At 45.8% G+C, this 24,672-nt stretch overlaps 1 protein-coding gene and 1 pseudogene across 8 annotated transcripts in view; one reads left to right on the top strand and one right to left on the bottom strand.

Annotated features, from left to right (window-relative positions):
- RPH3AL (rabphilin 3A like (without C2 domains)) overlaps nt 1–24,672 on the bottom strand; it is a 645,411-nt gene that overhangs the window by 332,979 nt on the left and 287,760 nt on the right. The window lies entirely within an intron of this gene.
- LOC135052049 (5S ribosomal RNA) lies at nt 21,646–21,764 on the top strand (annotated as a pseudogene).

The raw sequence follows: 24,672 nt of genomic DNA, 5'->3' as shown, positions 1-24,672 counted from the left end.
GCACCGGCCCTGAGCGGCACCTACACTCTGGCCTTAACACACATCTCAAGTGAGAGAGGGGGCAGATGGAGATATATATGTGCCTCCCCAGCCAAAGACCTCACCGCACGTCACTGATATAAACCACTGATATGGTTAAATCAGAGGTTCTCAAACTCAGTCCTCGGGGGCACACACAGTGCATGTTTTGCAGGTTACCCAGCAGGTGCACAGGTGTATTAATTACTCACTGACACATTTTAAAAGGTCCACAGGTGGAGCTAATTATTTCACTTGCGATTCTGTGAGGAGACCTGCAAAACATACACTGTGTGTGCCCCCGAGGACCGAATTTGAGAACCTCTAGGTTAAATAGTAGGCTGTTTTGTGACTTTGAAGGATCCGCTGGTGTGTACTATTTGTCACACTGCCAACTCACTGACAGTATTTACAGCTCCAATCAGCAATCCCTTGCAGTTTCCACATTGCAAGCCCCTAATGTTCCAATCTGCAATCTCCACATATCCACTCTGCAAACCAGAGCAATTTTCACATTGATACCGCTTATCCAGAGCTGGCCCTAGCCAATATGATGCCCTAGGCATCATTTTGGCTGGTGCCCCCTACTACTGCCGCTAGTTCCGCCTCTGACCCTGTGCCCCTTTCCCAGCACCATCACCCCTCACCCATAACAGTCCTCATTTTGGTCCTACCACTGCCTATTTTTTTTAAATAGAAACAGTGCGCACATCCCAAAAAGGGGCATTTGCTTGCTAGGAAGGGACATGGCCATACAAAAATGCCCCCAATTCAAATTACGCCACACAGTAATGCAACTTTATTCACATCATATGCGATAGTGTCCCTTATTAACGTTACAACACACAGTAGTACCACTTTACCTTATATACGTTACTCCTCACGGTAGTGCCCCTTATTCACATTACACCACCATATTGCTCTTTATTCACATTAGACCACACAGTAGTGCCCTTTCTATATGTTACGCCAAACAGTAGAGAACTTTGTGGGTAATTCAGACCTGATCGCTCACTAGCGTTTTTTGCAGCGGGTTTTTTGATCAAGTCAGAACTGCGCAAGTGTATGCACGGCAAAGTGCAGGGGCGTCGCATGGGTACAAAGTGGATCATTCCTGTGCAATGGGTTTTACGAAGAATCCATTCGCACAGCCCCTCACAAGGTGATTGACCGGAAAAAGGCGTTTGTGTGACCGGAAAAAGGCGTTTGTGTTTGTCAACTGACCGTTTTCTGGGAGTAGTTGGAAAAACGCAGGCGTGTCCATGCGTTTGCAGGGCGGGTGTCTGACGTCAATTCCGTCCCCGGACAGGCTGATGTGATCACAGCGGCTGAGTAAGTTCTGGGCAACTCAGAAACTGCATAAAGTTTTTTTGTACGGCTCCACTGCACATGCGATCGCATACTTGCACAGGTAAAATGCACTCCCCAGTGGGCGGTGACTCTGCGAACGCTTGATTGCAAAAAAAATAAGATTTTACTCACCGGTAAATCTATTTCTCGTAGTCCGTAGTGGATGCTGGGAACTCCGAAAGGACCATGGGGAATAGCGGGCTCCGAAGGAGGCTGGGCACTCTAGAAAGATTTATGACTACCTGGTGTGCACTGGCTCCTCCCACTATGACCCTCCTCCAAGCCTCAGTTAGGACACTGTGCCCGGACGAGCTGACATAATAAGGAAGGATTTTGAATCCCGGGTAAGACTCATACCAGCCACACCAATCACACCGTACAACTCGTGATACTATATCCAGTTTGACAGTATGAAAACAACTGAGCCTCTCAACAGATGGCTCAACAATAACCCTTTAGTTAGCAATAACTATTTACAAGTATTGCAGACAATCCGCACTTGGGATGGGTGCCCAGCATCCACTACGGACTACGAGAAATAGATTTACCGGTGAGTAAAATCTTATTTTCTCTGACGTCCTAGTGGATGCTGGGAACTCTGAAAGGACCATGGGGATTATACCAAAGCTCCCAAACGGGCGGGAGAGTGCGGATGACTCTGCAGCACCGAATGAGAGAACTCAAGGTCCTCCTCAGCCAGGGTATCAAATTTGTAGAATTTTGCAAACGTGTTTGCCCCTGACCAAGTAACAGCTCGGCAAAGTTGTAAAGCCGAGACCCCTCGGGCAGCCGCCCAAGATGAGCCCACCTTCCCTGTGGAATGGGCTTTCACTGATTTAGGATGCGGCAGTCCAGCCGCAGAATGCGCCTGCTGAATCGTGTCACAGATCCAGCGAGCGATAGTCTGCTTAGAAGCAGGAGCACCCAACCTGTTGGGTGCATACAGGACAAATAGCGAGTCAATTTTCCTGACTCTAGCCGTCCTGGAAACATAATTTTTCAAGGCCCTGACTACGTCCAGTAACTTGGAATCCTCCAAGTACCTAGTAGCCGCAGGCACCACAATAGGTCGGTTCAAGAGAAAAGCTGATACCACCTTAGGGAGAAACTGGGGACGAGTCCTCAATTCTGCCCTATCCATATGGAAAATCAGATAAGGACTTTTATATGACAAAGCCGCCAATTCTGATACACGCCTGGCCGAAACCAAGGCCAATAACATGACCACTTTCAACGTGAGATATTTTAGAGCCACGGTTTTTAGTGGTTCAAACCAATGTGATTTTTAAGAAACTCAACACCACGTTGAGATCCCAAGGTGCCACTGGAGGCACAACCGGGGGCTGAATATGCAGCACTCCTTTTACAATGTCTGAACTTCAGGTACTGAAGCTAATTCTTTCTGGAAGAAAATCGACAGAGCCGAGATCTGTATCTTAATGGAGCCTAATTTTAGGCCCATAGACACTCCTGCTTGTAGGAAATGCAGAAATCGACCTAGTTGAAATTCCTCTGTTGGGGCCTTTTTTGGCCTCACATCAAGCAACATATTTCCGCCATATGCGGTGATAATGTTTTGCAGTTACATCTTTCCTGGCTTGAATCAGCGTAGGAAAGACTTCCTCCGGAATGCCCTTTTCCTTTAGGATCCGGCGTTCAACCGCCATGCCATCAAAACGTAGCCGCGGTAAGTCTTGGACCAGACAGGGCCCCTGCTGCAGCAGGTCCTGTCTGAGCGGCAGAGGCCATGGGTCCTCTGATATATTTTCTTGAAGTTCTGGGTACCAGGCTCTTCTTGGCCAATTCGGAACCACAAGTATCGTTCTTACTCCTCGCCTTATTATTCTCAGTACCTTTGGTATGAGAGGCAGAGGGGGGAACACATAAACCGACTGGTACACCCACGGTGTTACCAGAGCGTCCACAGCTATCGCCTGAAGGTCCCTTGACCTGGCGCAATATCTTTTATAGCTTTTTGTTGAGGCGGGACGCCTTCATGTCCACCTGTGGCCTTTCCCAATGGTGTACAATCCTTTGGAAGACTTCTGGATGAAGTCCCCACACTCTCGGGTGGAAGTCGTGTCTGCTGAGAAGATCTGCTTCCCAGTTGTCCACTCCGGGAATGAACACTGCTGACAGTGCTAACACATGATTTTCCGCCCATTGGAGAATCCTTGTGGCTTCTGCCATCGCCATCCTGCTTCTTGTGCCGCCCTGTTGGTTTACATGGGCGACTGCCGTGATGTTGCCTGATTGGATCAGGACCGGCTGGTTTTGAAGCAGAGGCCTTGCCTGACTCAGGGCATTGTAATGGCCCTCTGTTCCAGAATATTTATGCAGGGAAGTCACCTGACTTGACCAAAGTCCCTGGAAGTTTCTTCCCTGTGTGACTGCCCCCCAGCCTCAAAGGCTGGCAACCATGGTCACTAGGACCTAGTCCTGTATGTCGAACCTGCGGCCCTCTTGAAGATGGGCACTCTGCAGCTACTACAGTAGAGATACCCTGGTCCTTGGAGACAGGGTTATCAGCCTAATGCATCTGAAGATGCGACCCGGACCACTTGTCTAACAGGTCCCCCTGAAAAATTCTTGCATGGAACCTGCCGAATGGGATTGCTTCGTAGGAAGCTACCATTTTTCCCAGGACTCGCGTGCAATGATGCACCGATACCTGTTTTGGCTTCAGGAGGTCTCTGACTAGAGATGACAGCTCCTTGGCTTTCTCCTCCGGGAGAAACACTTATTTCTGGTCTGTGTCCAGAACCATCCCCAGGAACAGTAGACGTGTCGTAGGAACCAGCTGTGACTCTGGACTGTTTAGAATCCAACCGTGCTGTTGTAGCACTTTCCAATATAGTGCTACCCCGACTAGCAACTGCTCCTTGGACCTCGCCCTTATAAGGAGATTGTCCAAGTACGGGATAATTAAAACTCCCCTTTTTCGAAGGAGTATCATCATTCCGGCCATTACCTTGGTAACACCCTCGGTGCCATGTACAGTCCAAACGGCAGAGTCTGGACTTGGTAATGGTAATCCTGTACCACAAATCTGAGGTACTCCTGGCGAGGATAGTAAATAGGGACATGCAGGTAAGCATCCTTGATGTCCCGGGATACCATGTAATCCCCCTCGTCCAGGTTTGCAATAACCGCCCTGAGCGATTCCATCTTGAACTTGAATTTTTTATGTATGTGTTCAAGGATTTTAAATATAAAAAAGGGTCACACCGAACCATGCGGTTTCGGTACCCCAAACCGTGTGGAATAGTAACCCCGTCCTTGTTGAAGTAGGGGCACCTTAAGTATTACCTGCTGGGAATACAGCTTATTAATTGCCTCTAGCACAGCCTCCCTGCCTGAGGGAGTTGTCGGCAAGGCATATTTGAGGAAACGGCGGGGGGAAGACATATCGAATTCCAGCTTGTACCCCTGAAATACTACTTGAATGAAACAGGGATCCACCTGTGAGCGAGCCCACTGATCGCTGAAATTTTTGAGACGGCCCCCCACCGTACCTGGCTACACCTGTGGAGCCCCCGCGTCATGCTGTGGACTCAGAGGAAGCGAGAGAAGAATTATGATTCTGGGAACAGGCTGACTGGTGCAGCTTTTTCCCTCTTCCCTTGTCTCTGTACAGAAAGGAAGCGCCTTTGACCCGCTTGCTTTTCTGAAGCCGAAAGGACTGTACCTGATAATACAGTGCTTTCTTAGTCTGTGAGGAAAACTGAGGTAAAAATATTTCTTCCCAGCTGTTGCTGCGGATACGAGGTCCCAGAGACCATCCCCAAATAATTCCTCACCCTTATAAGGCAGAATCTCTATGCGCCTTTTAAGGTCAGCATCACCTGTCCAGTGACAGGTCTCTAATACCCTCCTGACAGAATGGACATTACATTCATTTTGGATGCCAGCCGGCAAAATATCCCTCTGTGCATCCCTCATATATAAGACGACGTCTTTAATATGTTCTCATGTTAGCAAACTAGTATGTTTGACAGGGTCACCGACCACGCTGCAGCAGCACGCTCTGCAGGTTTCAGTCTAGTACCTGAGTGTGTAAATACAGACTTCAGGATAGCCTCCTGCTTTTTATCAACAGGTACCTTCAAAGTGGCCGTTCCTAAAATGGTAGTGCCACCTATTTTGACAACCGTGTGAGCGCCTTATCCACCCTAGGGGATATCTCCCAGCGTAACTTATCCTCTGGCGGGAAAAGGTACGCCATCAGTAACTTTTTAGAAATTACCAGTTTCTTATCATGGGGAACCCACGCTTTTCACACACTTCATTCATTCATCTGATGGGGGAACAAAACATTGCCTGCTTTTTCTCCCCAAACATAAAAACCCCTTTTTTAGAGGTTAATGTCAGAAATGTGTAACACATTTTTTATTGCCGGGATCAAGTCACGGATGTTCCTAGTGGATTGTGTATATGTCTCAACCTTGTCGACACTGGAGTCAGACTCCGTGTCGACATCTGTGTCTGCCATCTGAATGAGCGGGCGTTTTTGAGCCCCTGATGGCCTTTGAGACGCCTGGGCAGGCACGGGCTGAGAAGCCGGCTGTCCCACAGCTGTTACGTCATCCACCCTTTTATGTAAGGAGTTGACACTGTCGGTTAATACCTTTTACCTAACCATCCACTCTGGTGTCGGCCCCACAGGGGGCGACATCACATTTATCGGCATCTGCTCCGTCACTATATAAGCCTCCTCCTCAAACATGTCGACACAGCTGTACCGACACACCGCACACACACAGGGAATGCTCTGACTGAGGACAGGACCCACAAAGCCCTTTGGGGAGACAGAGAGAGAGTATGCCAGCACACACCAGAGCGCTATATAATGTGGGGATTAACACTATAACTGAGTGAATTTTCCCCCATAGCTGCTTGTATATACAATATTGCACCTAAATTTAGTGCCCCCCCTCTCTTTTTAACCCTTTGAGCCTGAAAACTACAGGGGAGAGCCTGGGGAGCTTTCTTCCAGCTGCACTGTGAAGAGAAAATGGCGCCAGTGTGTCTGAGGGAGATAGCTCCGCCCCTTTTCCGCGGCCTATTCTCCCGCTTTTTTCTGGATTCTGGCAGGGGTATTTACCACATATATAGCCTCTGGGCCTATATATTGTGGTATTTTTGCCAGCCAAGGTGTTTTTATTGCTGCTCAGGGCGCCCCCCCCAAGCGCCCTGCACCCTCAGTGACCAGAGTGTGAAGTGTGCCTGAGTAACAATGGCGCACAGCTGCAGTGCTGTGCGCTACCTTGGTGAAGACTGATGTCTTCTGCCGCCGTTTTTCCGGACCTCTTCTTGCTTCTGGCTCTGTAAGGGGGACGGCGGCGCGGCTCCGGGACCGAACACCAAGGACTGGGCCTGCGGTCGATCCCTCTGGAGCTAATGGTGTCCATTAGCCTAAGAAGCCCAATCCGGCTGCAAGCAGGCGAGTTCGCTTCTTCTCCCCTTAGTCCCTCGCTGCAGTGAGCCTGTTGCCAGCAGGTCTCACTGAAAATAAAAAACCTAAATCTATACTTTCTTTCTAAGGGCTCAGGAGAGCCCCTAGTGTGCATCCAACCTCGGCCGGGCACAAGATCTAACTGAGGCTTGGAGGAGGGTCATAGTGGGAGGAGCCAGTGCACACCAGGTAGTCATAAATCTTTCTAGAGTGCCCAGCCTCCTTCGGAGCCCGCTATTCCCCATGGTCCTTTCGGAGTTCCCAGCATCCACTAGGACGTCAGAGAAACACTAGCGAGCGATCAGGTCTGAATCACCCCCTTTATACACATAATGCCACACATAAGCAATGTCTTTATACACATAATACCACACAGTAATGCCCCTTACACATATGACTCACATTATTAATGTCCTTCTAAATATAATGTGCCTTACATATAATTCCAACCTTTATTAATGCCTTTATACACATAATCTCCCTTACACATATGCCGCACATTATTAATGCCCTTATACACATAATGACATACGTAATGCCCCTTACACATATGCCGAATATTATTGCACAACCAACCCACCCGCACACAGCACTCACAGCTGCTAACACTGTGACCTCTGCCTCTGTTTGGATACAGATTTGTCCTCATACATCATACAGCAATACGCCATGCAGCAGTAGATGCCTGGCGACCCTTAGTCAGCTGGAAGCTGTAGGCCAGCTCTGCTAACGTTGGGCGCCTTTTTTGTCAAAAATGCATTATATTTGCATTCCTCTGTGAACAGGATGCACAAGCAGCTTCTGCTGATTAAAGTGATATGTAGCATGCATATATTCTGTGTGCAACTGTGGCTATATCTGCATATGAAATGCTACAGTACATTACAGTGATTTCCAGGAATACACTCTAACATAGCATTTCATATGCAGATACAGCCGCAGTCACACACAGAATACAGGCATACCGCATATCATTTTAATCAGCAGAATCTGCTTGTGCCCCTAGGCATTTGCCTAGCTTGCCTATGCATATGGCCGGCTCTGCTCTTAGCTGCAATTAGCAATCATCCATTACACCTGTGTGTGGTTTGCTTCCTGCAATATATCCAACACTTCCAATACAGTTTATCTGAATTACAACCAGCATTACCAGCTACAGTCTGCAATACTTACTTCCCCCTACTGCAATCAGTGCTTCTATCAACAACAGTTTGATTCCAAGCCTCCTGCATGCATGTCTCCTAACTTCATGTCACCAGCTTCTGGATGATAGCTCAACAGTCAATAAGTCGACCATTAAATTCAACAGTCAATAAGTCGACCATTCCATTGGACTATGATTGGGAATAGTAACCTGTGCCGCATGCAGCGGTAGCAGAGTGAGGCACCTTGCCCGCAGCATGGCGAGCGAAGCGAGGCATGCGAGGGGATGCGGTACACTAATGGGGCTTGATTGTGGCAGAAAAGTGACAAAACAACCCAAAAAAAATTGTGTCTATCTGTTTTTGTGTCTACAATTTCCATGTCGTCCTTATGACCCATTTGGCAATTTCTACCGCAACCTATTCTATGCTCCTGTTGACCTAATGCATGGCTACCATTAGTGGTAGACCTATTGACTGTAGACCTTTTTAGTGTAGATCTGATAATCCACACCCACTGGTTAGCTGCTTCAACTAATACACATACTGTATCCCTAGTTTGTATTGCTGTCTGTATTAGTATCATATTCCTCACATCATTGCATCTGCTAGGGGGACACAAGCCTCCTTAAAGTCTAGATAAGCTACATCTATGGCCCCCATTGATCTATTACTTTAGTCAACTATCAAAAATACTGTTTGACACGATCTCCCTCCAAGTAAAGCAATGCTGTTTGGGATCCTGTAAATTGCTGGATTTCAGATATTCTACAATTCTTTCCATTAATTTCCCTACTACTGATGTAAAGCTTACTGGTCGATAATGGCTTGCCTCTTCCTTGCTTCCACTTTTACTCAGTAGGACTACATTTGCTCTTTTCCAATCCTCTGGAATTAATCCTGTAGCTAGTGACTTTGAATAATACTGTTAATGGTGTTGCCGGCACCCATTTAAGCTCTAAGCATCTGACCCCATTCATTTATCCACTTTCAGTCTTGAGATCTGTTAGGACCCTCTCCTCTGTAAATGTATTTGTGTCTGTAAATGTGCTTGTGTCGACTTAATTATGGAAACCTAATGCAAGATTTTTTAAAATGTTTTTATTAGTCTTCAGGGCTGAGGATCTTTTTTCTGATAGCTATAAACGAGTCCATTAATACTGATTGGAGTGCATCTTTTTCTAAGTTACAGAAGACATTACAGAGGAGGTCCCATCTGACATGGGACATAACAACACCAGAAAATTAAATTACATCAAGAATAAGATTGTACCCAGGAGCCTAAGACCAAAAATCTTTCCCTCCTTTCCACTGGCAACTGTTCTCCAAACACGGGCCCACACCTTCAGAAATGACACCGGACTTCCCAATGACAACTGAAGATCAGGTGGCTCTAGAGATATTGGAGAAAATTACATTCCAAATCTAATCGAGGAACCTCAGAAAAACCATAACCTACATGTAGAGGTAAATCAACTTTCTCCCCCCCCCCACCCCCCAATAATAATAGTCCGGAAATAAGGGTGTTCATGAACATGGTATCTAAAGAATTCAACATCAATCAAGCTAAAAGCCAGTGCAGACTACACCATTTTCCAAATAACCTTAAATTCAAAGAAAAGCTTTGAAGGAGTTACGAGAATGGAAAGACGTTATCATTGAACCATCGGACAAGGGTGGGAATATCGTTCATTGGCCTTTGGATATGTATGTCAAGGAAGTCCGCCGTCAACTAAACGACACATCCTGTTATAAAAAACTTCTCAATAATCCTACCCAGAGATTTCACAAAGACTATACACACATGATTGGGGAGGCCTTAGCACTGGGAACCATAACCAAATAGGAACATCAATATTTGACAGTACAGAACCCCAGGACACCTACGTTCTATCTATTATCAAAGATACACAAAGACATTTCCAAACCACCAGAGAGACCCATCATGTCTGGAAATGGATGCTTACTTGAACAACCAAGTAGTTTCCTGGATTTACACCTCCTGGAATATGTTCTGACATTACCATCCTATCTTAAAGACACCTCTGATTTGTTACGCAAGATTCAGGGCATAACGTTTGAGGACCAATTTCTTCTGGTAACTCTGGATGTGGAGGCCCTCTATACCAGCATTGACCACCACAAAGGGCTGTTCTGCGAAAAAACGACTTTACTTTCCACGATCAATTTTATCTACAAATCAGAGGTACGGCGATGGGGGCAGCTTGCGCTCCAACTTACGCCAATCTTTTTTAGGATGGTGGGAACAAAAATATGTTTTCAATTAGGAAAATGAGATCTACACTACACATGTGATGCTTTTGCTTAGATACATTGACGACATCTTTATTATTTGGGATGGCGACAAGGGACAAGAATGGAAGAATGTATAAAACACCTCAATATCAATGATCTTAACATCAATCTAACACATGCAATCAGCCAAGATAAGGTCTCATTCCTCGACCTAAACATCTATAGATCCAGCAAGGGGATTTTGGAGACGGAACTTTACCGTAAGGATACGTCGACAAACAGCATCCTCTTACAGACGAGTGCACATTTCCCCCTGACCATTGAGAGCATCCCAAAAGGGGAGTTTTTGAGACTAAGACGTAATTGCTCAGAAGATCACGTCTATAAAACAAAGAGTCTGGAACTAACCGACCGCCTAGTAGAAAGAGGGTATAGCAAAAGATCTTTGAAACGAGCCTACAGAGAAGTCATGAAGACAAAGAACGAATCACTGATTTTCCAAAAGAGGACTAAGCCCACTCAAGATGAAACCAAGATTAGGTTTATAGGGACCTTTTTTTACTGAATGGAGACTTCTAAAAAACGCAATCAAAAAGCATCTGCCCATATTACATTCTGGACGATGAGTTATCACCATTTATAGATACCAAAATACAAATGAGCTGGCGCAGGTCTCAGAATATCAAAGATATATAGTGTTCACGCTAGGCTGTTTTAGCAGGGCACCACGCCCTGCCCGATCTTTTAAGGGCAAAATTCACCCTGCCCTTTCTGCGGCGCCCTGCTAAAACAGCCGTCCGCTTCCTGCCCTACCAGCGTGTAAAGATGCTGTGCACACAGCATCCATTCACGCTATGGGAGAGTTTAAGGGAAGCTCAGCACCTCTGTAGGTGCTGCTGCACGCCCCCAACAGTGACGCTGCCAGCCGCCCACGCCCCCTGTAGTAACGTCTGTGGGCCGCACCGCCCACTTCAATGACGTTACATGTCCACACCCCTATTTTGCATGGCCATGCCTCCTTTTCGGCCACGCGCATACATATATGCCCACGCAGTCTTGCGCCCTGCCCTCTAGAATTTCTAGAGTGAACACTAGATAAACTAGTTCATAGCCACTTCAAAAAGGAACGTCCAAATCAAACTCTGTAACTGGGTCTTTCCCCTGCGGCCACTGTAAGGCATGTCCGCAAATTCTTAAAACTAATTGGGTAACAGATCGGTACGGGCACAACATCCCCATGAGACATCTCTTTTAACTGCACTACCCAAGCGGTAATTTACTGCATAACATGCAGTTGCAACTTGAAATATGTGGGGATGACCACACGGAAATTTAGAGAGAGTATTCTGGAGCACGTGGGAACCACCCGCAATGCAAATGCAACAACTGACCTTTCCCGCATGAAGCAGTTGACATCAGTTGCCAGACATTTTCACTCGCACCATAAGTACTCCCCAATAGAATTAAAAGTCTTCGGATTGGACAGGGTCCAATTAGGCGTAAGAGGAGGAGATATCACAAAAGCACTACTTCAAAAGGATAGTGAATGGACTTTTTGGTTAAGTGAACTCACAGGGTTTAATGGGAACATCAATTATGGTGCATTTCTTTGAAATACTTACCTGGGTTCGTTTCTGACCATACAATCCTGTACTCCAACTTCTGTACTCATGCAACCAACATTAACCATGATTAATAAAGAATTATATTAGCTTAATATATAACTCCACGGGTATATCTCTAAACATAACAGTTAACATTTTTGATGACAACACACATCTTAATTCACCTGATTAATTTCCCTTAGATTATCCTTCTTATAAATCTAGTTCCTCTCCCTTTTCCCATTTCAATCCTGTCACAGACAGGAATTACTTCCTAAACAAGTCACTACGCTCCTGAGAACACACTCAATAGATTATTCTCCCCTTCATCCACTTCATTCCTTCCTTTGGTACAATATAGTTTTCACCTCACATCCTCATTATACCTTATTTCTCAAATGCACACCTCAAATCTAGTTGACAGCTCACAGTATTCATTTACAACAATAATATTCCCCTAACCTTTAAGCTGCCCCAAAACGGCACCTAAATAATCATTTTAAATTCACCTTTTCTCACCCCTGTTTTTTACACCTTGGTTTTGGATTGATTCTGTCACGCACAAGTTTTTTTCCCCCTAACATTTATTATATGTATTTTTTTTAATTATTTCATATACATATCTGTTACTTTATTCTATCATGACACATTTTCTTATCTACATAATAGAAAATAAACACAGTACTTACTATAATTCTAGGATGCACCTTATTTTTAACGGTTATCTAGGAGTATACCTGTAGCCTGATATTACAGTTCATTTCAATACTAACAAACATCTTCCCTAGGTACCTTACTAGGTATCCATTCAAAAATCTCAGCATCAGCAACATTGCTTGCCTTTCACTAATATCATTAGTATATATGTGATCTATTTTTCAGCAATGTAAGACTACGGACTGGTATTGTAAAACAAAGCGAGACTCTTTATCCCACTTAGATTATACAATTCTAGTTTAACGCTGTAAGACTGTGTACATTTCCCTGGTTCCTAAGCAACCAATAATCTCTACTCCCCTCTTGTGGATAGAGTTGATAGACTACTTGACCTTCCAAACCCCCCCCCCCCCCCCCCCCAATATATCTCATCTTAATACCGTTTCTCTGTTGCGAGACCAAACACAGGGAATCACTGTTAGGTCAACACAAGTAGTTGCTAGGCAACCCGAACTGAACATATACTAGCCCCATTAGTGTCTTTCATTCATACATCTTTGCAATTAATGGATTTTTTGCTGTGTCCCAAAAACTTTTAACAACACTATAATAAAATAATAAAATACAGGTTGAGTATCCCTTATCCAAAATGCTTGGGACCAGAGGTATTTTGGATATGGGATTTTTCCGTATTTTGGAATAATTGCATACCATAATGAGATATCATGGTGATGGGACCCAAGTCTAAGCACAGAATGCATTTATGTTACATATACACCTTATACACACAGCCGGATGGTAATTTTAGCCAATATTTTTTGTAACTTTGTACATTGAACAAAGTGTATCTACAGTCACACAATTCATTTATGTTTCATATACACCTTATACACACAGCCTGAAGGTCATTTAATACAATATTTTTAATAACTTTGTGTATTAAACAAAGTTTGTGTACATTGAGCCATCAAAAAACAAAGGTTTCACTATCTCACTCTCACTCAAAAAAGTCCGTATTTCGGAATATTCCATATTTCGGAATATTTGGATATGGGATACTCAACCTGTACTAAACACCTACGTCTTAAATATATTCTATCAGTTCACTGTCTATATAGATACAGGCACTTTAATGCTGCTAGGCAACCTAAACTGTAAAGTCTTGCCCACCTCCAGAGTGACGCTTACTCACTCACTAACTGGAATAAGGCGGAGATACCGATGTCTGTTTCCGCCCTTAGCCCAGTAATGGTGCCCTGAATGAATATAGGGGGTAATTCTGAGTTGATCGCAGCAGGATTTTTGTTAGCAGTTGGGCAAAACCATGTGCACTGCAGGGGAGGCAGATACTGTATAACATGTGCAGAGAGAGTTAGATTTGGGTGTGGTGTGTTCAATCTGCAATCTAAATTGCAGTGTAAAAATAAAGCAGCCAGTATTTACCCTGCACAAAAACAAAATAACCCACCCAAATCTAACTTTTCTGCACATGTTATATCTGCCTCCCCTGCAGTGCACATGGTTTTGCCCAACTGCTAAAATCCTTCTGCGATCAACTCAGAATTATCCCCATAGGGCGCACGCCATTCAGTAGCGGATTTTGCAACAGGCACGCAGGATTTTTGCTTGGGAAGCCGCCTTCCGGAGGGCGCCGAGATCTGCTACTGGTGCCCCCCGGTGCTTGGTAGATGTGGTGCGTTATGAAGTCATTGTGCACCGCACTGCATTGTGGGAGCTGCACATAGACACTAGTGGTCATAATTGACCTCTAGTGTCAATGCGGTGCTATGGGAGAGACGTCATGACGTCTCTCCCATAGATCAGAGGAGCGGCACCAGCGGCCGGAGACGGAGGACAGCAGCGGTCGGGAAGCAGGAGCGGGGATTGTAAGTATTAGTTTATTTTTATTTATTTATTTTTTAAGCGGCGCAACTAGGGAGCACAACTCTACAGGGGGCACAGTACGGGGGGCACGGTGCAACTAGGGGGCACAACTCTACTGGGGGCACAACTCTACAGGGGGCATAACTGACCATGCCCCTTCTCCGTGAAGTAACGCCCCTATTTTTTCACCTGGGGCGCCACAAAGTTTAGATCTGGCCCTGACACCATTGGCTCACACCACACATCCATTTACTAGTCAGACTGAGCCGGAAATATACAGTAGATTACTACTTCCCCCCTTAGCCTCACCACTCACTAGCCGGACTGAGGCGGAGACACAGATGACCACTTCCTCCCTCAGCCTCAGTCGGACTGAAGTGGAGATACCGATGACTACTTCCGCCCTCAGACTGGCGATGCCAGGTTACAGGGCGCACACTTTTGTCTCATGCCGCACAGACAGGGTATTTTAACCCTGCAATCAAAGACTAAGTAGGATACCTTTAGGAAGTGAACAAGCCCGCCAGACAGGCAACACGCATTTTCCACAGGAACCCTGGCACCAAGGAATCCGTTTATGTAGCAGGTGCCTCTGTATCGACCATAGTCCTCAATATGAGAAAACAGCTCACTATTGTCTCACAATAGACATACTTCAAACCCATTGCTGCTTTTGTTTTGCAGATACAAATACCTTATAGATGTGTAGCACCTTTTAACAGCTCCCCACTGCCTCGCCACAGGCACATTGAAAACCTTATTACTGCTTATATTTGCTATTAAAAGTAGCTGTCCTGCCGAGGACAAACTCTCTATATCTTTTAAACTGTTTCTAATGTTCATGTATGAAGATATTTATGTTGTGATTTGATGATCATATTCAGGTCAACAGCATTTATACCTACAGTACCAATTTTTGATTGCTGTATAATTCTCCAGTACAAGGAGATTAGCCTGCAGACAGTGACATGACCCCTAATGGTAACTTTGTATCTTAGGGATTCTTGAATACTTGTGTTGAGACTGTCTTAATAGCACCTATGCTTTTGATTACTATGGGGGTAATTCAGAGTTGATCGTAGCAGCCAATTTGTTAGCAGTTGGGCAAAACCATGTGCACTGCAGGGGAGGCAGATATAACTAGAGATGTGCACCGGAAATTTTTCGGGTTTTGTGTTTTGGTTTTGGATTCGGTTCCGTGGCCGTGTTTTGGTTTCGAACGCGTTTTGGCAAAGCCTCACCGAATTTTTTTTGTCGGATTCGGGTGTGTTTTGGATTCGGGTGTTTTTTTCAAAAAACCCTAAAAAACAGCTTAAATCATAGAATTTGGGGGTCATTTTGATCCCAAAGTATTCTTAACCTCAATAACCATAATTTCCACTCATTTTCAGTCTATTCTGAACACCTCACACCTCACAATATTATTTTTAGTCCTAAAATTTGCACCGAGGTCGCTGGATGACTAAGCTCAGCGACCCAAGTGGCCGACACAAACACCTGGCCCATCTAGGAGTGGCACTGCAGTGTCACGCAGGATGGCCCTTCCAAAAAACACTCCCCAAACAGCACATGACGCAAAGAAAAAAAGAGGCGCAATGAGGTAGCTGTGTGAGTAAGCTAAGCGACCCTAGTGGCCGACACAAACACCTGGCCCATCTAGGAGTGGCACTGCAGTGTCAGGCCTGATGGCCCTTCCAAAAAATACTCCCCAAACAGCACATGACGCAAAGAAGAAAAAAAGAGACGCAATGAGGTAGCTGTGTGACTAAGATAAGTGACCCTAGTGGCCAACACAAACACCTGGCCCATCTAGGAGTGGCACTGCAGTGTCACGCAGGATGGCCCTTCCAAAAAATACTCCCCAAACAGCACATGACGCAAAGAAGAAAAAAAAAAATTGTCCTTGGGCCCTCCCACCCACCCTTATGTTGTATAAACAGGACATGCACACTTTAACCAACCCATCATTTCAGTGTCAGGGTCTGCCACACGACTGTGACTGAAATGACGGGTTGGTTTGGACCCCCACCAAAAAAGAAGCAATTAATCTCTCCTTGCACAAACTGGCTCTACAGAGGCAAGATGCCCACCTCATCATCATCCTCCGATTCATCACCGTGTACATCCCCCTCCTCACAGATTATCAATTCGTCCCCACTGGAATCCACCATCACAGCTCCCTGTGTACTTTGTGGAGGCAATTGCTGCTGGTGAATGTCTCCATGGAGGAATTGATTATAATTCATTTTAATGAACATCATCTTCTCCACATTTTCTGGAAGTAACCTCGTACGCCGATTGCTGACAAGGTGAGCGGCGGCACTAAACACTCTTTCGGAGTACACACTTGTGGGAGGGCAACTTAGGTAGAATAAAGCCAGTTTGTGCAAGGGCCTCCAAATTGCCTCTTTTTCCTGCCAGTATACGTACGGACTGTCTGACGTGCCTACTTGGATGCAGTCACTCATATAATCCTCCACCATTCTTTCAATGGTGAGAGAATCATATGCAGTGACAGTAGACGACATGTCCGTAATCGTTGGCAGGTCCTTCAGTCTGGACCAGATGTTAGCATCAGCAGTCGCTCCAGACTGCCCTGCATCACCGCCAGCGGGTGGGCTCGGAATTCTGAGCCTTTTCCTCGCACCCCCAGTTGCGGGAGAATGTGAAGGAGGAGATGTTGACAGGTCGCGTTCCGCTTGACTTGACAATTTTCTCACCAGCAGTTCTTTGAACCCCTGCAGACTTGTGTCTGCCGGAAAGAGAGATACAACGTAGGTTTTAAATCTAGGATCGAGCACGGTGGCCAAAATGTAGTGCTCTGATTTCAACAGATTGACCACCCGTGAATCCTTGTTAAGCGAATTAAGGGCTCCATCCACAAGTCCCACATGCCTAGCGGAATCGCTCAGTGTTAGCTCCTCCTTCAATGTCTCCAGCTTCTTCTGCAAAAGCCTGATGTCTGAACTGACTTCACGTGTGGCAAGTTCAAAAGGTTGCAGAACCTTGCACAACGTTGAAATCATTCTCCACTGCGCTTGAGACAGGTGCATTCCACCTCCTATATCGTGGTCAGTTGTATAGGCTTGAATGGCCTTTTGCTGCTCCTCCAACCTCTGAAGCATATAGAGGGTTGAATTCCACCTCGTTACCACTTCTTGCTTCAGATGATGGCAGGGCAGGTTCAGGCGTTTTTGGTGTTGCTCCAGTCTTCTGTACGTGGTGCCTGTACGCCGAAAGTGTCCCGCAATTCTTCTGGCCACCGACAGCATCTCTTGCACGCCCCTGTCGTTTTTTAAATAATTCTGCACCACCAAATTCAAGGTATGTGCAAAACATGGGACGTGCTGGAATTTGCCCAGATTTAATGCACACACAATATTGCTGGCGTTGTCCGATGCCACAAATCCACAGGAGAGTCCAATTGGGGTAAGCCATTCTGCGATGATCTTCCTCAGTTGCCGTAAGAGGTTTTCAGCTGTGTGCGTATTCTGGAAAGCGGTGATACAAAGCGTAGCCTGCCTAGGAAAGAGTTGGCGTTTGCGAGATGCTGCTACTGGTGCCGCCGCTGCTGTTCTTGCGGCGGGAGTCAATACATCTACCCAGTGGGCTGTCACAGTCATATAGTCCTGAGTCTGCCCTGCTCCACTTGTCCACATGTTCGTGGTTAAGTGGACATTGGGTACAACTGCATTTTTTAGGACTCTGGTGAGTCTTTTTTTGAGGTCTGTGTACATTTTCGGTATCGCCTGCCTAGAGAAATGGAACCTAGATGGTATTTGGTACCGGGGACACAGTACCTCAAACAAGTCTATAGTTGGCTCTGCAGTAATGATGGATACCGGAACCACGTTTCTCACCGCCCAGGATGCCAAGGCCTCAGTTATCCGCTTTGCAGCAGGATGACTGCTGTGATATTTCATCTTCCTCGCAAAGGACTGTTGGACAGTCAATTGCTTGGTGGAAGTAGTAAAAGTGGTCTTACGACTTCCCCTCTGGGATGACCATCGACTCCCAGCAGCAACAACAGCAGCGCCAGCAGCAGTAGGCGTTACACTCAAGGATGCATCGGAGGAATCCCAGGCAGGAGAGGACTCATCAGAATTGCCAGTGACATGGCCTGCAGGACTATTGGCATTCCTGGGGAAGGAGGAAATTGACACTGAGGGAGTTGGTGGGGTGGTTTGCGTGAGCTTGGTAACAAGAGGAAGGGATTTACTGGTCAGTGGACTGCTTCCGCTGTCGCCCAAAGTTTTTGAACTTGTCACTGACTTATGATGAATGCGCTGCAGGTGACGTATAAGGGAGGATGTTCCGAGGTGGTTAACGTCCTTACCCCAACTTATTACATCTTGACAAAGGCAACACACGGCTTGACACCTGTTGTCCGCATTTCTGTTGAAATACTTCCACACCGAAGAGCTGATTTTTTGGGTATTTTCACCAGGCATGTCAATGGCCATATTCCTCCCACGGACAACAGGTGTCTCCCTGGGTGCCTGACTTAAACAAACCACCTCACCATCAGAATCCTCCTTGTCAATTTCCTCCCCAGCGCCAGCAACACCCATATCCTCCTCATCCTGGTGTACTTCAACACTGACATCTTCAATCTGACTATCAGGAACTGGACTGCAGGTGCTCCTTCCAGCACTTGCAGGGGGCATGCAAATGGTGGAAGGCGCATGCTCTTCACGTCCAGTGTTGGGAAGGTCAGGCATCGCAACCGACACAATTGGACTCTCCTTGTGGATTTGTGATTTCGAAGAACGCACAGTTCTTTGCTGTGCTTTTGCCAGCTTAAGTCTTTTAATTTTTCTAGCGAGAGGCTGAGTGCTTCCATCCTCATGTGAAGCTGAACCACTAGCCATGAACATAGGCCAGGGCCTCAGCCGTTCCTTGCCACTCCATGTGGTAAATGGCATATTGGCAAGTTTACGCTTCTCCTCCGACGATTTTATTTTAGATTTTTGAGTCCTTTTTTTTACTGATATTTTGTGTTTTGGATTTTACATGCTCTGTACTATGACATTGGGCATCGGCCTTGGCAGACGACGTTGATGGAATTTCATCGTCTCGGCCATGACTAGTGGCAGCAGCTTCAGCACGAGGTGGAAGTGGATCTTGATCTTTCCCTATTTTTGGAACCTCAACATTTTTGTTCTCCATATTTTAATAGGCACAACTAAAAGGCACCTCAGGTAAACAATGGAGATGGATGGATACTAGTATACTTATGGATGACGAGTGACTGACGACACAGAGGTAGCTAGAGCCGTGGACTACCGTACTGCGTCTGCTAGTATAGAGATGATAATGATATAAAAAATATATATATATCACTACTGCAGGTATATATAATATAATGACGGACCTGCTGGACACTGTCAGCAGACTCCTAAACTACTAGTATGAAGAAGATAGAAAAAAAAACCCACCACAGGTAGGTATACAATTATGGACGAGCACTGACGACACAGAGGTAGCTACAGCCGTGGACTACCGTACTGCGTCTGCTAGTATAGAGATGATAATGATATAAAAAATATATATATATCACTACTGCAGGTATATATAATATAATGACGGACCTGCTGGACACTGTCAGCAGACTCCTAAACTACTAGTATGAAGAAGATAGAAAAAAAAAACCCACCACAGGTAGGTATACAATTATGGACGAGCACTGACGACACAGAGGTAGCCACAGCCGTGGACTACCGTACTGCGTCTGCTAATATAGAGATGATAAAGATGATAGAGATGAAAAAAAAAAATATAACACTACTGCAGGTAAATATTTATATAATATAATGAATGACGGAACTGCTGGACACTGTCAGCAGAATGCGTTTATAGAATAAAAAAAAAAAACACCACAGGAGTGTTTAACTTTTTCAGGCAGACAATATACTGGTGGTCACTGGTCAGTCACACTGGCAGCAAAAGTGTGCACTGTACTCCTGCTATATCTGCACCCCAGTCTCCCCCACAATTCAGCTGTGTGAGCAGTGAGCACTCAGCACAGTCAGATATACATAGATGATATTATCATGCAGCACACTGAGGCTGAGCACAGATATGGTATGTGACTGTGTATCGTTTTTTTTCAGGCAGAGAACGGATTATATTAAATAATAAATAAAACTGGTGGTGGTCACTAGTAACTATGGCCCTCATTCCGAGTTGTTCGCTCGTTCTTTTTCATCGCATCGCAGTGAAAATCCGCTTAGTACGCATGCGCAAAGTTCGCACTGCGACTGCGCCAAGTAACTTTACTATGAAGAAAGTATTTTTACTCACGGCTTTTTCTTCGCTCCGGCGATCGTAATGTGATTGACAGGAAATGGGTGTTACTGGGCGGAAACACGGCGTTTCAGGGGCGTGTGGCTGAAAACGCTACCGTTTCCGGAAAAAACGCAGGAGTGGCCGGGGAAACGGTGGGAGTGCCTGGGCGAACGCTGGGTGTGTTTGTGACGTCAACCAGGAACGACAAGCACTGAAATGATCGCACAGGCAGAGTAAGTCTGGAGCTACTCTGAAACTGCTAAGTAGTTAGTAATCGCAATATTGCGAATACATCGGTCGCAATTTTAAGAAGCTAAGATTCACTCCCAGTAGGCGGCGGCTTAGCGTGTGTAACTCTGCTAAATTCGCCTTGCGACCGATCAACTCGGAATGAGGGCCTATCAGCAAAACTCTGCACTCTGAGTACTCCTAATGCTCCCCAAAATTACTAAGTTAGTAGTAAATCAACTCAAGTGTCTCTATCTATTCTAACGGAGAGGACGCCAGCCACGTCCTCTCCCTATCAATCTCAATGCACGTGTGAAAATGGCGGCGACGCGCGGCTCCTTATATAGAATCCGAGTCTCGCGATAGAATACGAGCCTCGCGAGAATCCGACAGCGGGATGATGACGTTCGGGCGCGCTCGGGTTAACCGAGCAAGGCGGGAAGATCCGAGTCTGCCTCGGACCCGTGTAAAAAGGCTGAAGTTCGGGGGGTTCGCATTCCGAGGAACCGAACCCGCTCATCTCTAGATATAACATGTGCAGAGAGAGTTAGATTTGGGTGGGTGTGTTCAAAGGGAAATCTAAATTGCAGTGTAAAAATAAAGCAGACAGTATTTTATCTCTTCTCTCTTCCGTTTTTTTGTGGTGCTTTAACTTTGCATTTTGCTACTTTATCTCTTGTGCCTGAAATCAGCTCGTTGCTAGAATATCTGCACTTACTCTTCTAGGTGCACTCTCATTAGTGTTGCAGCAATTGAATACACTATCTACTACCATACCTCACTGAACATACCAGATCTCGTCTAATCTTGGAAGACAAGCAGTGGTGGGCTGGGCTAGTACTTTGAAGGGTGACCTCTTAGGAATACCCGGTGTTGTAGAGTTATGTGAACAAACCTGGAGGCATAAAAGTGTTGTAACGCTAACAGCAGTATCACCCCATTTTCTTCCTTCATTTCTTGTCATTTCAACTTCAAACAATTAGTTGCTGATAACAGTGAGTAATAGGTCACCAGCAATAAGAAGTAATAACAATAACAGGACGTTTCCACAGTGAAAGGTACTTACACACGGGATCCCTCCAAAAAAATTGGTGCTCAGGGTATCCCAGGTGTCACCTTAACCAACTGAAGGATCAATAATTCTCTGACCTATTATGGTCCTATTAATACAGATTTTTCTGTACTGGTCTAAGGGAAATAGATGCAGTACTGACTGTGTCTACATCTATTTCAATCTTTATTTTATATATGCACAAGACAAGAACATTCCTTCCTTTTTTCTGTTGGTTGGATTCAAATCCACTTTTAAATAATAATAAAATTACTGTTTTATTTGTTTATGATTTCATGATATTTACCTAGTTGTTAAGAGTGCGCCCACACAACAGCCTTCTTTTTCTCCTTTTGTTGTGTTCACTCCCAGTTTACATCAGGTAGATTCAAATCTCCCATGATTATTACCTCTCCTTTTCATGCCAGTTTAGTTTTATCCTTCAATAGGTGCCTAGTCCAGTTCCCCTACCTAATATGGTTGTCTATAGCAGGGTTGACTCTATGTTTACTAGCACCCTGAGCGAGAATTTTTGAAGACCTCCCCCTAAATGCGCACTCTCCTGGGAAAGTGGATGTGGCCTTGCAACTATATTATTTTATGTCAATCATTTATATGTATATATTATCACACACTTCTCTACATGCACACAATTAGCAGCCTTACTCATAATGACCCCATTATAGTGTCAGATACACATAATGTCTCCCGTAGTGGCAATTACACATAATGCCACCAGCAGTGCCATTTATACATATTGCCCCCATTACAGTGAGATACATATAATGCCCCCATTAGTGCCAATCAAACACAGGAAGAGAGGGGAACCTGTATGTGTCAGAGGGTGGGGGGGAGGGGGTGCCACAGATATGGGAGTGGGGTTTGTAACTGTGAGAAAAGAGCAAGCGAGGGGAACCTGTCTGGGGGAAGGGGTCTTGTGGATGGGGGGAATTTGAAGCTGGGGGGTGGGAGAGAGGAGAGGGGAACATGTGTAGGGGAGGAGGGGGTTGGGGTGATGCAGATAGGGGCTTTGGAGCTGTGAAGGAAACCTGTTTGAGAATTGGGGAAGGGGGAGTTATGGGACCAACAGATGGGGGGGGGGGTTTGAAGCTGTGAGGAAAAACTGTTTGAGGTTGCGGGAATCACGGATGGGTGTAGGTGGGTTTGGAGCTGTGAGGGGTACCTGTCTGAATAGGAGAGGGAGGTGATCGGGGCAGTCGAGGAGAGTTTAGAGCTGTCAGAGGGATGGAAGAAAGCAGGAGTAAAAGAAAGGAGAGGAGCCACCAGCACAGAGAAATAAGGAGCAGAATGACCATAGATGTGTCGCCCTCTGAGGTGCTGTGCTGTCTGTGTGGGTTCCAGGAACTGGTGACTCCAAGCCACGGGCCTGACAGGTGCTGGGGGGCTTCCAGTGCCTGTCAGAATGCTGAGTGATGTGCTGCTGGGGAAAGGGCCACATGTCGGCTTCTTGAAACAGTCTGCTGACTAGAGCACTGCAAATAGCAGCGCAGGCCAACCTAAGTAGGGAAGAGGGGGAGAAAAAGGGGAGGGAGCACAGCACCCAACAACACCAGTACCTGCAAAGATGGGCAGCATGCTTGGCGCAAGGCAGAGGGACTCAGGGAGGACTTAGAAAGCTAATCTGGCTGACAGGGCCAGATTGGGACAAAAAATGGGCCCTGGCATTTAAAACATACAGGCCCACCTCAGCGTCAGCATATGGGTTCTGGCATAGACTCCACTTACTATTCCTTCAGCCGGGAAAATGCTGGGAAAGCTGTAATAACGCCTGCATGCCACACACCCTCTACTCCTCGCGCAAGTGTGTATGAGGCTATAACGTGACATCAGAACATCACAATGCAGGCGCATCTTGCAGAATCCCGCCCACCTAGCAGCCATCCGGGAGGCGTATCCAGGGCGGTTCTAGACCAAGCGGAGCCAGGGTGAAATTTTTATTTGGTGCCCTAGACCAATCCAAACAATGAACATATATCTGTTTATGCATATTGATACGAGGTGTAAGACATGGCGCTGGTCACTCATATCTGACTGGTCTGATGGCTGACATTAGATGGTGCGCTCATTAGGGATAGTGCTCCGTGCAGCCGCTCCTATCTATCTTGCCTGGAGCCAGCCCTGGTCTATAGTACGAATAATAGCGTTCTCTGTCTTTTCTATGGTCACCCAAAGAACCTCAGTTTTTTCTTCAACACTTTGTATTAAAGTAGTATTTTTGCTTTTTCATATACATTGCTATCCTTTCACTGATTCTTCCAACTCTGTCCTCCCTAAATAAATTATATTGTGGTATTGCTATGTCCCAGACATTGTGTTCAATGCCCCATGACTCCATAATAGCCACAGATCATCCATGTCATTATCATAATTAGTTCTGGGATATATCCTAAGCTCCTAGCATTTGCATACATAGCTTTAAGAGTCTTGTTTGAGCATCTCCTCTAACTATCAACTTAAAAATTAGCCTGCCCCTAGTAGTTCTGCCCCTTAGAGGTACTGAGTGTGCGCGACGAAGGCGTGCGCACCAAAAAATGGGTGTGGCCAATTAAAATGGGACATGATACACATATGCCCCCAATAGTGCAGTGCCAGATACACATGCCAGTGCAGTGCCAGATACACAAATCCCCCACAGTGCCAGATCCAAAAATGCCCCCACAGTGGCAGATATACAAATGCCCTCACAGTGCTAGATCCACAAATGCCCCCACAGTGCCA

Source organism: Pseudophryne corroboree, chromosome 2 (assembly GCF_028390025.1).
Source record: "Pseudophryne corroboree isolate aPseCor3 chromosome 2, aPseCor3.hap2, whole genome shotgun sequence".
Lineage (NCBI taxonomy): Eukaryota > Metazoa > Chordata > Amphibia > Anura > Myobatrachidae > Pseudophryne > Pseudophryne corroboree.
This window is presented reverse-complemented; position numbering and strand designations above follow the sequence as displayed.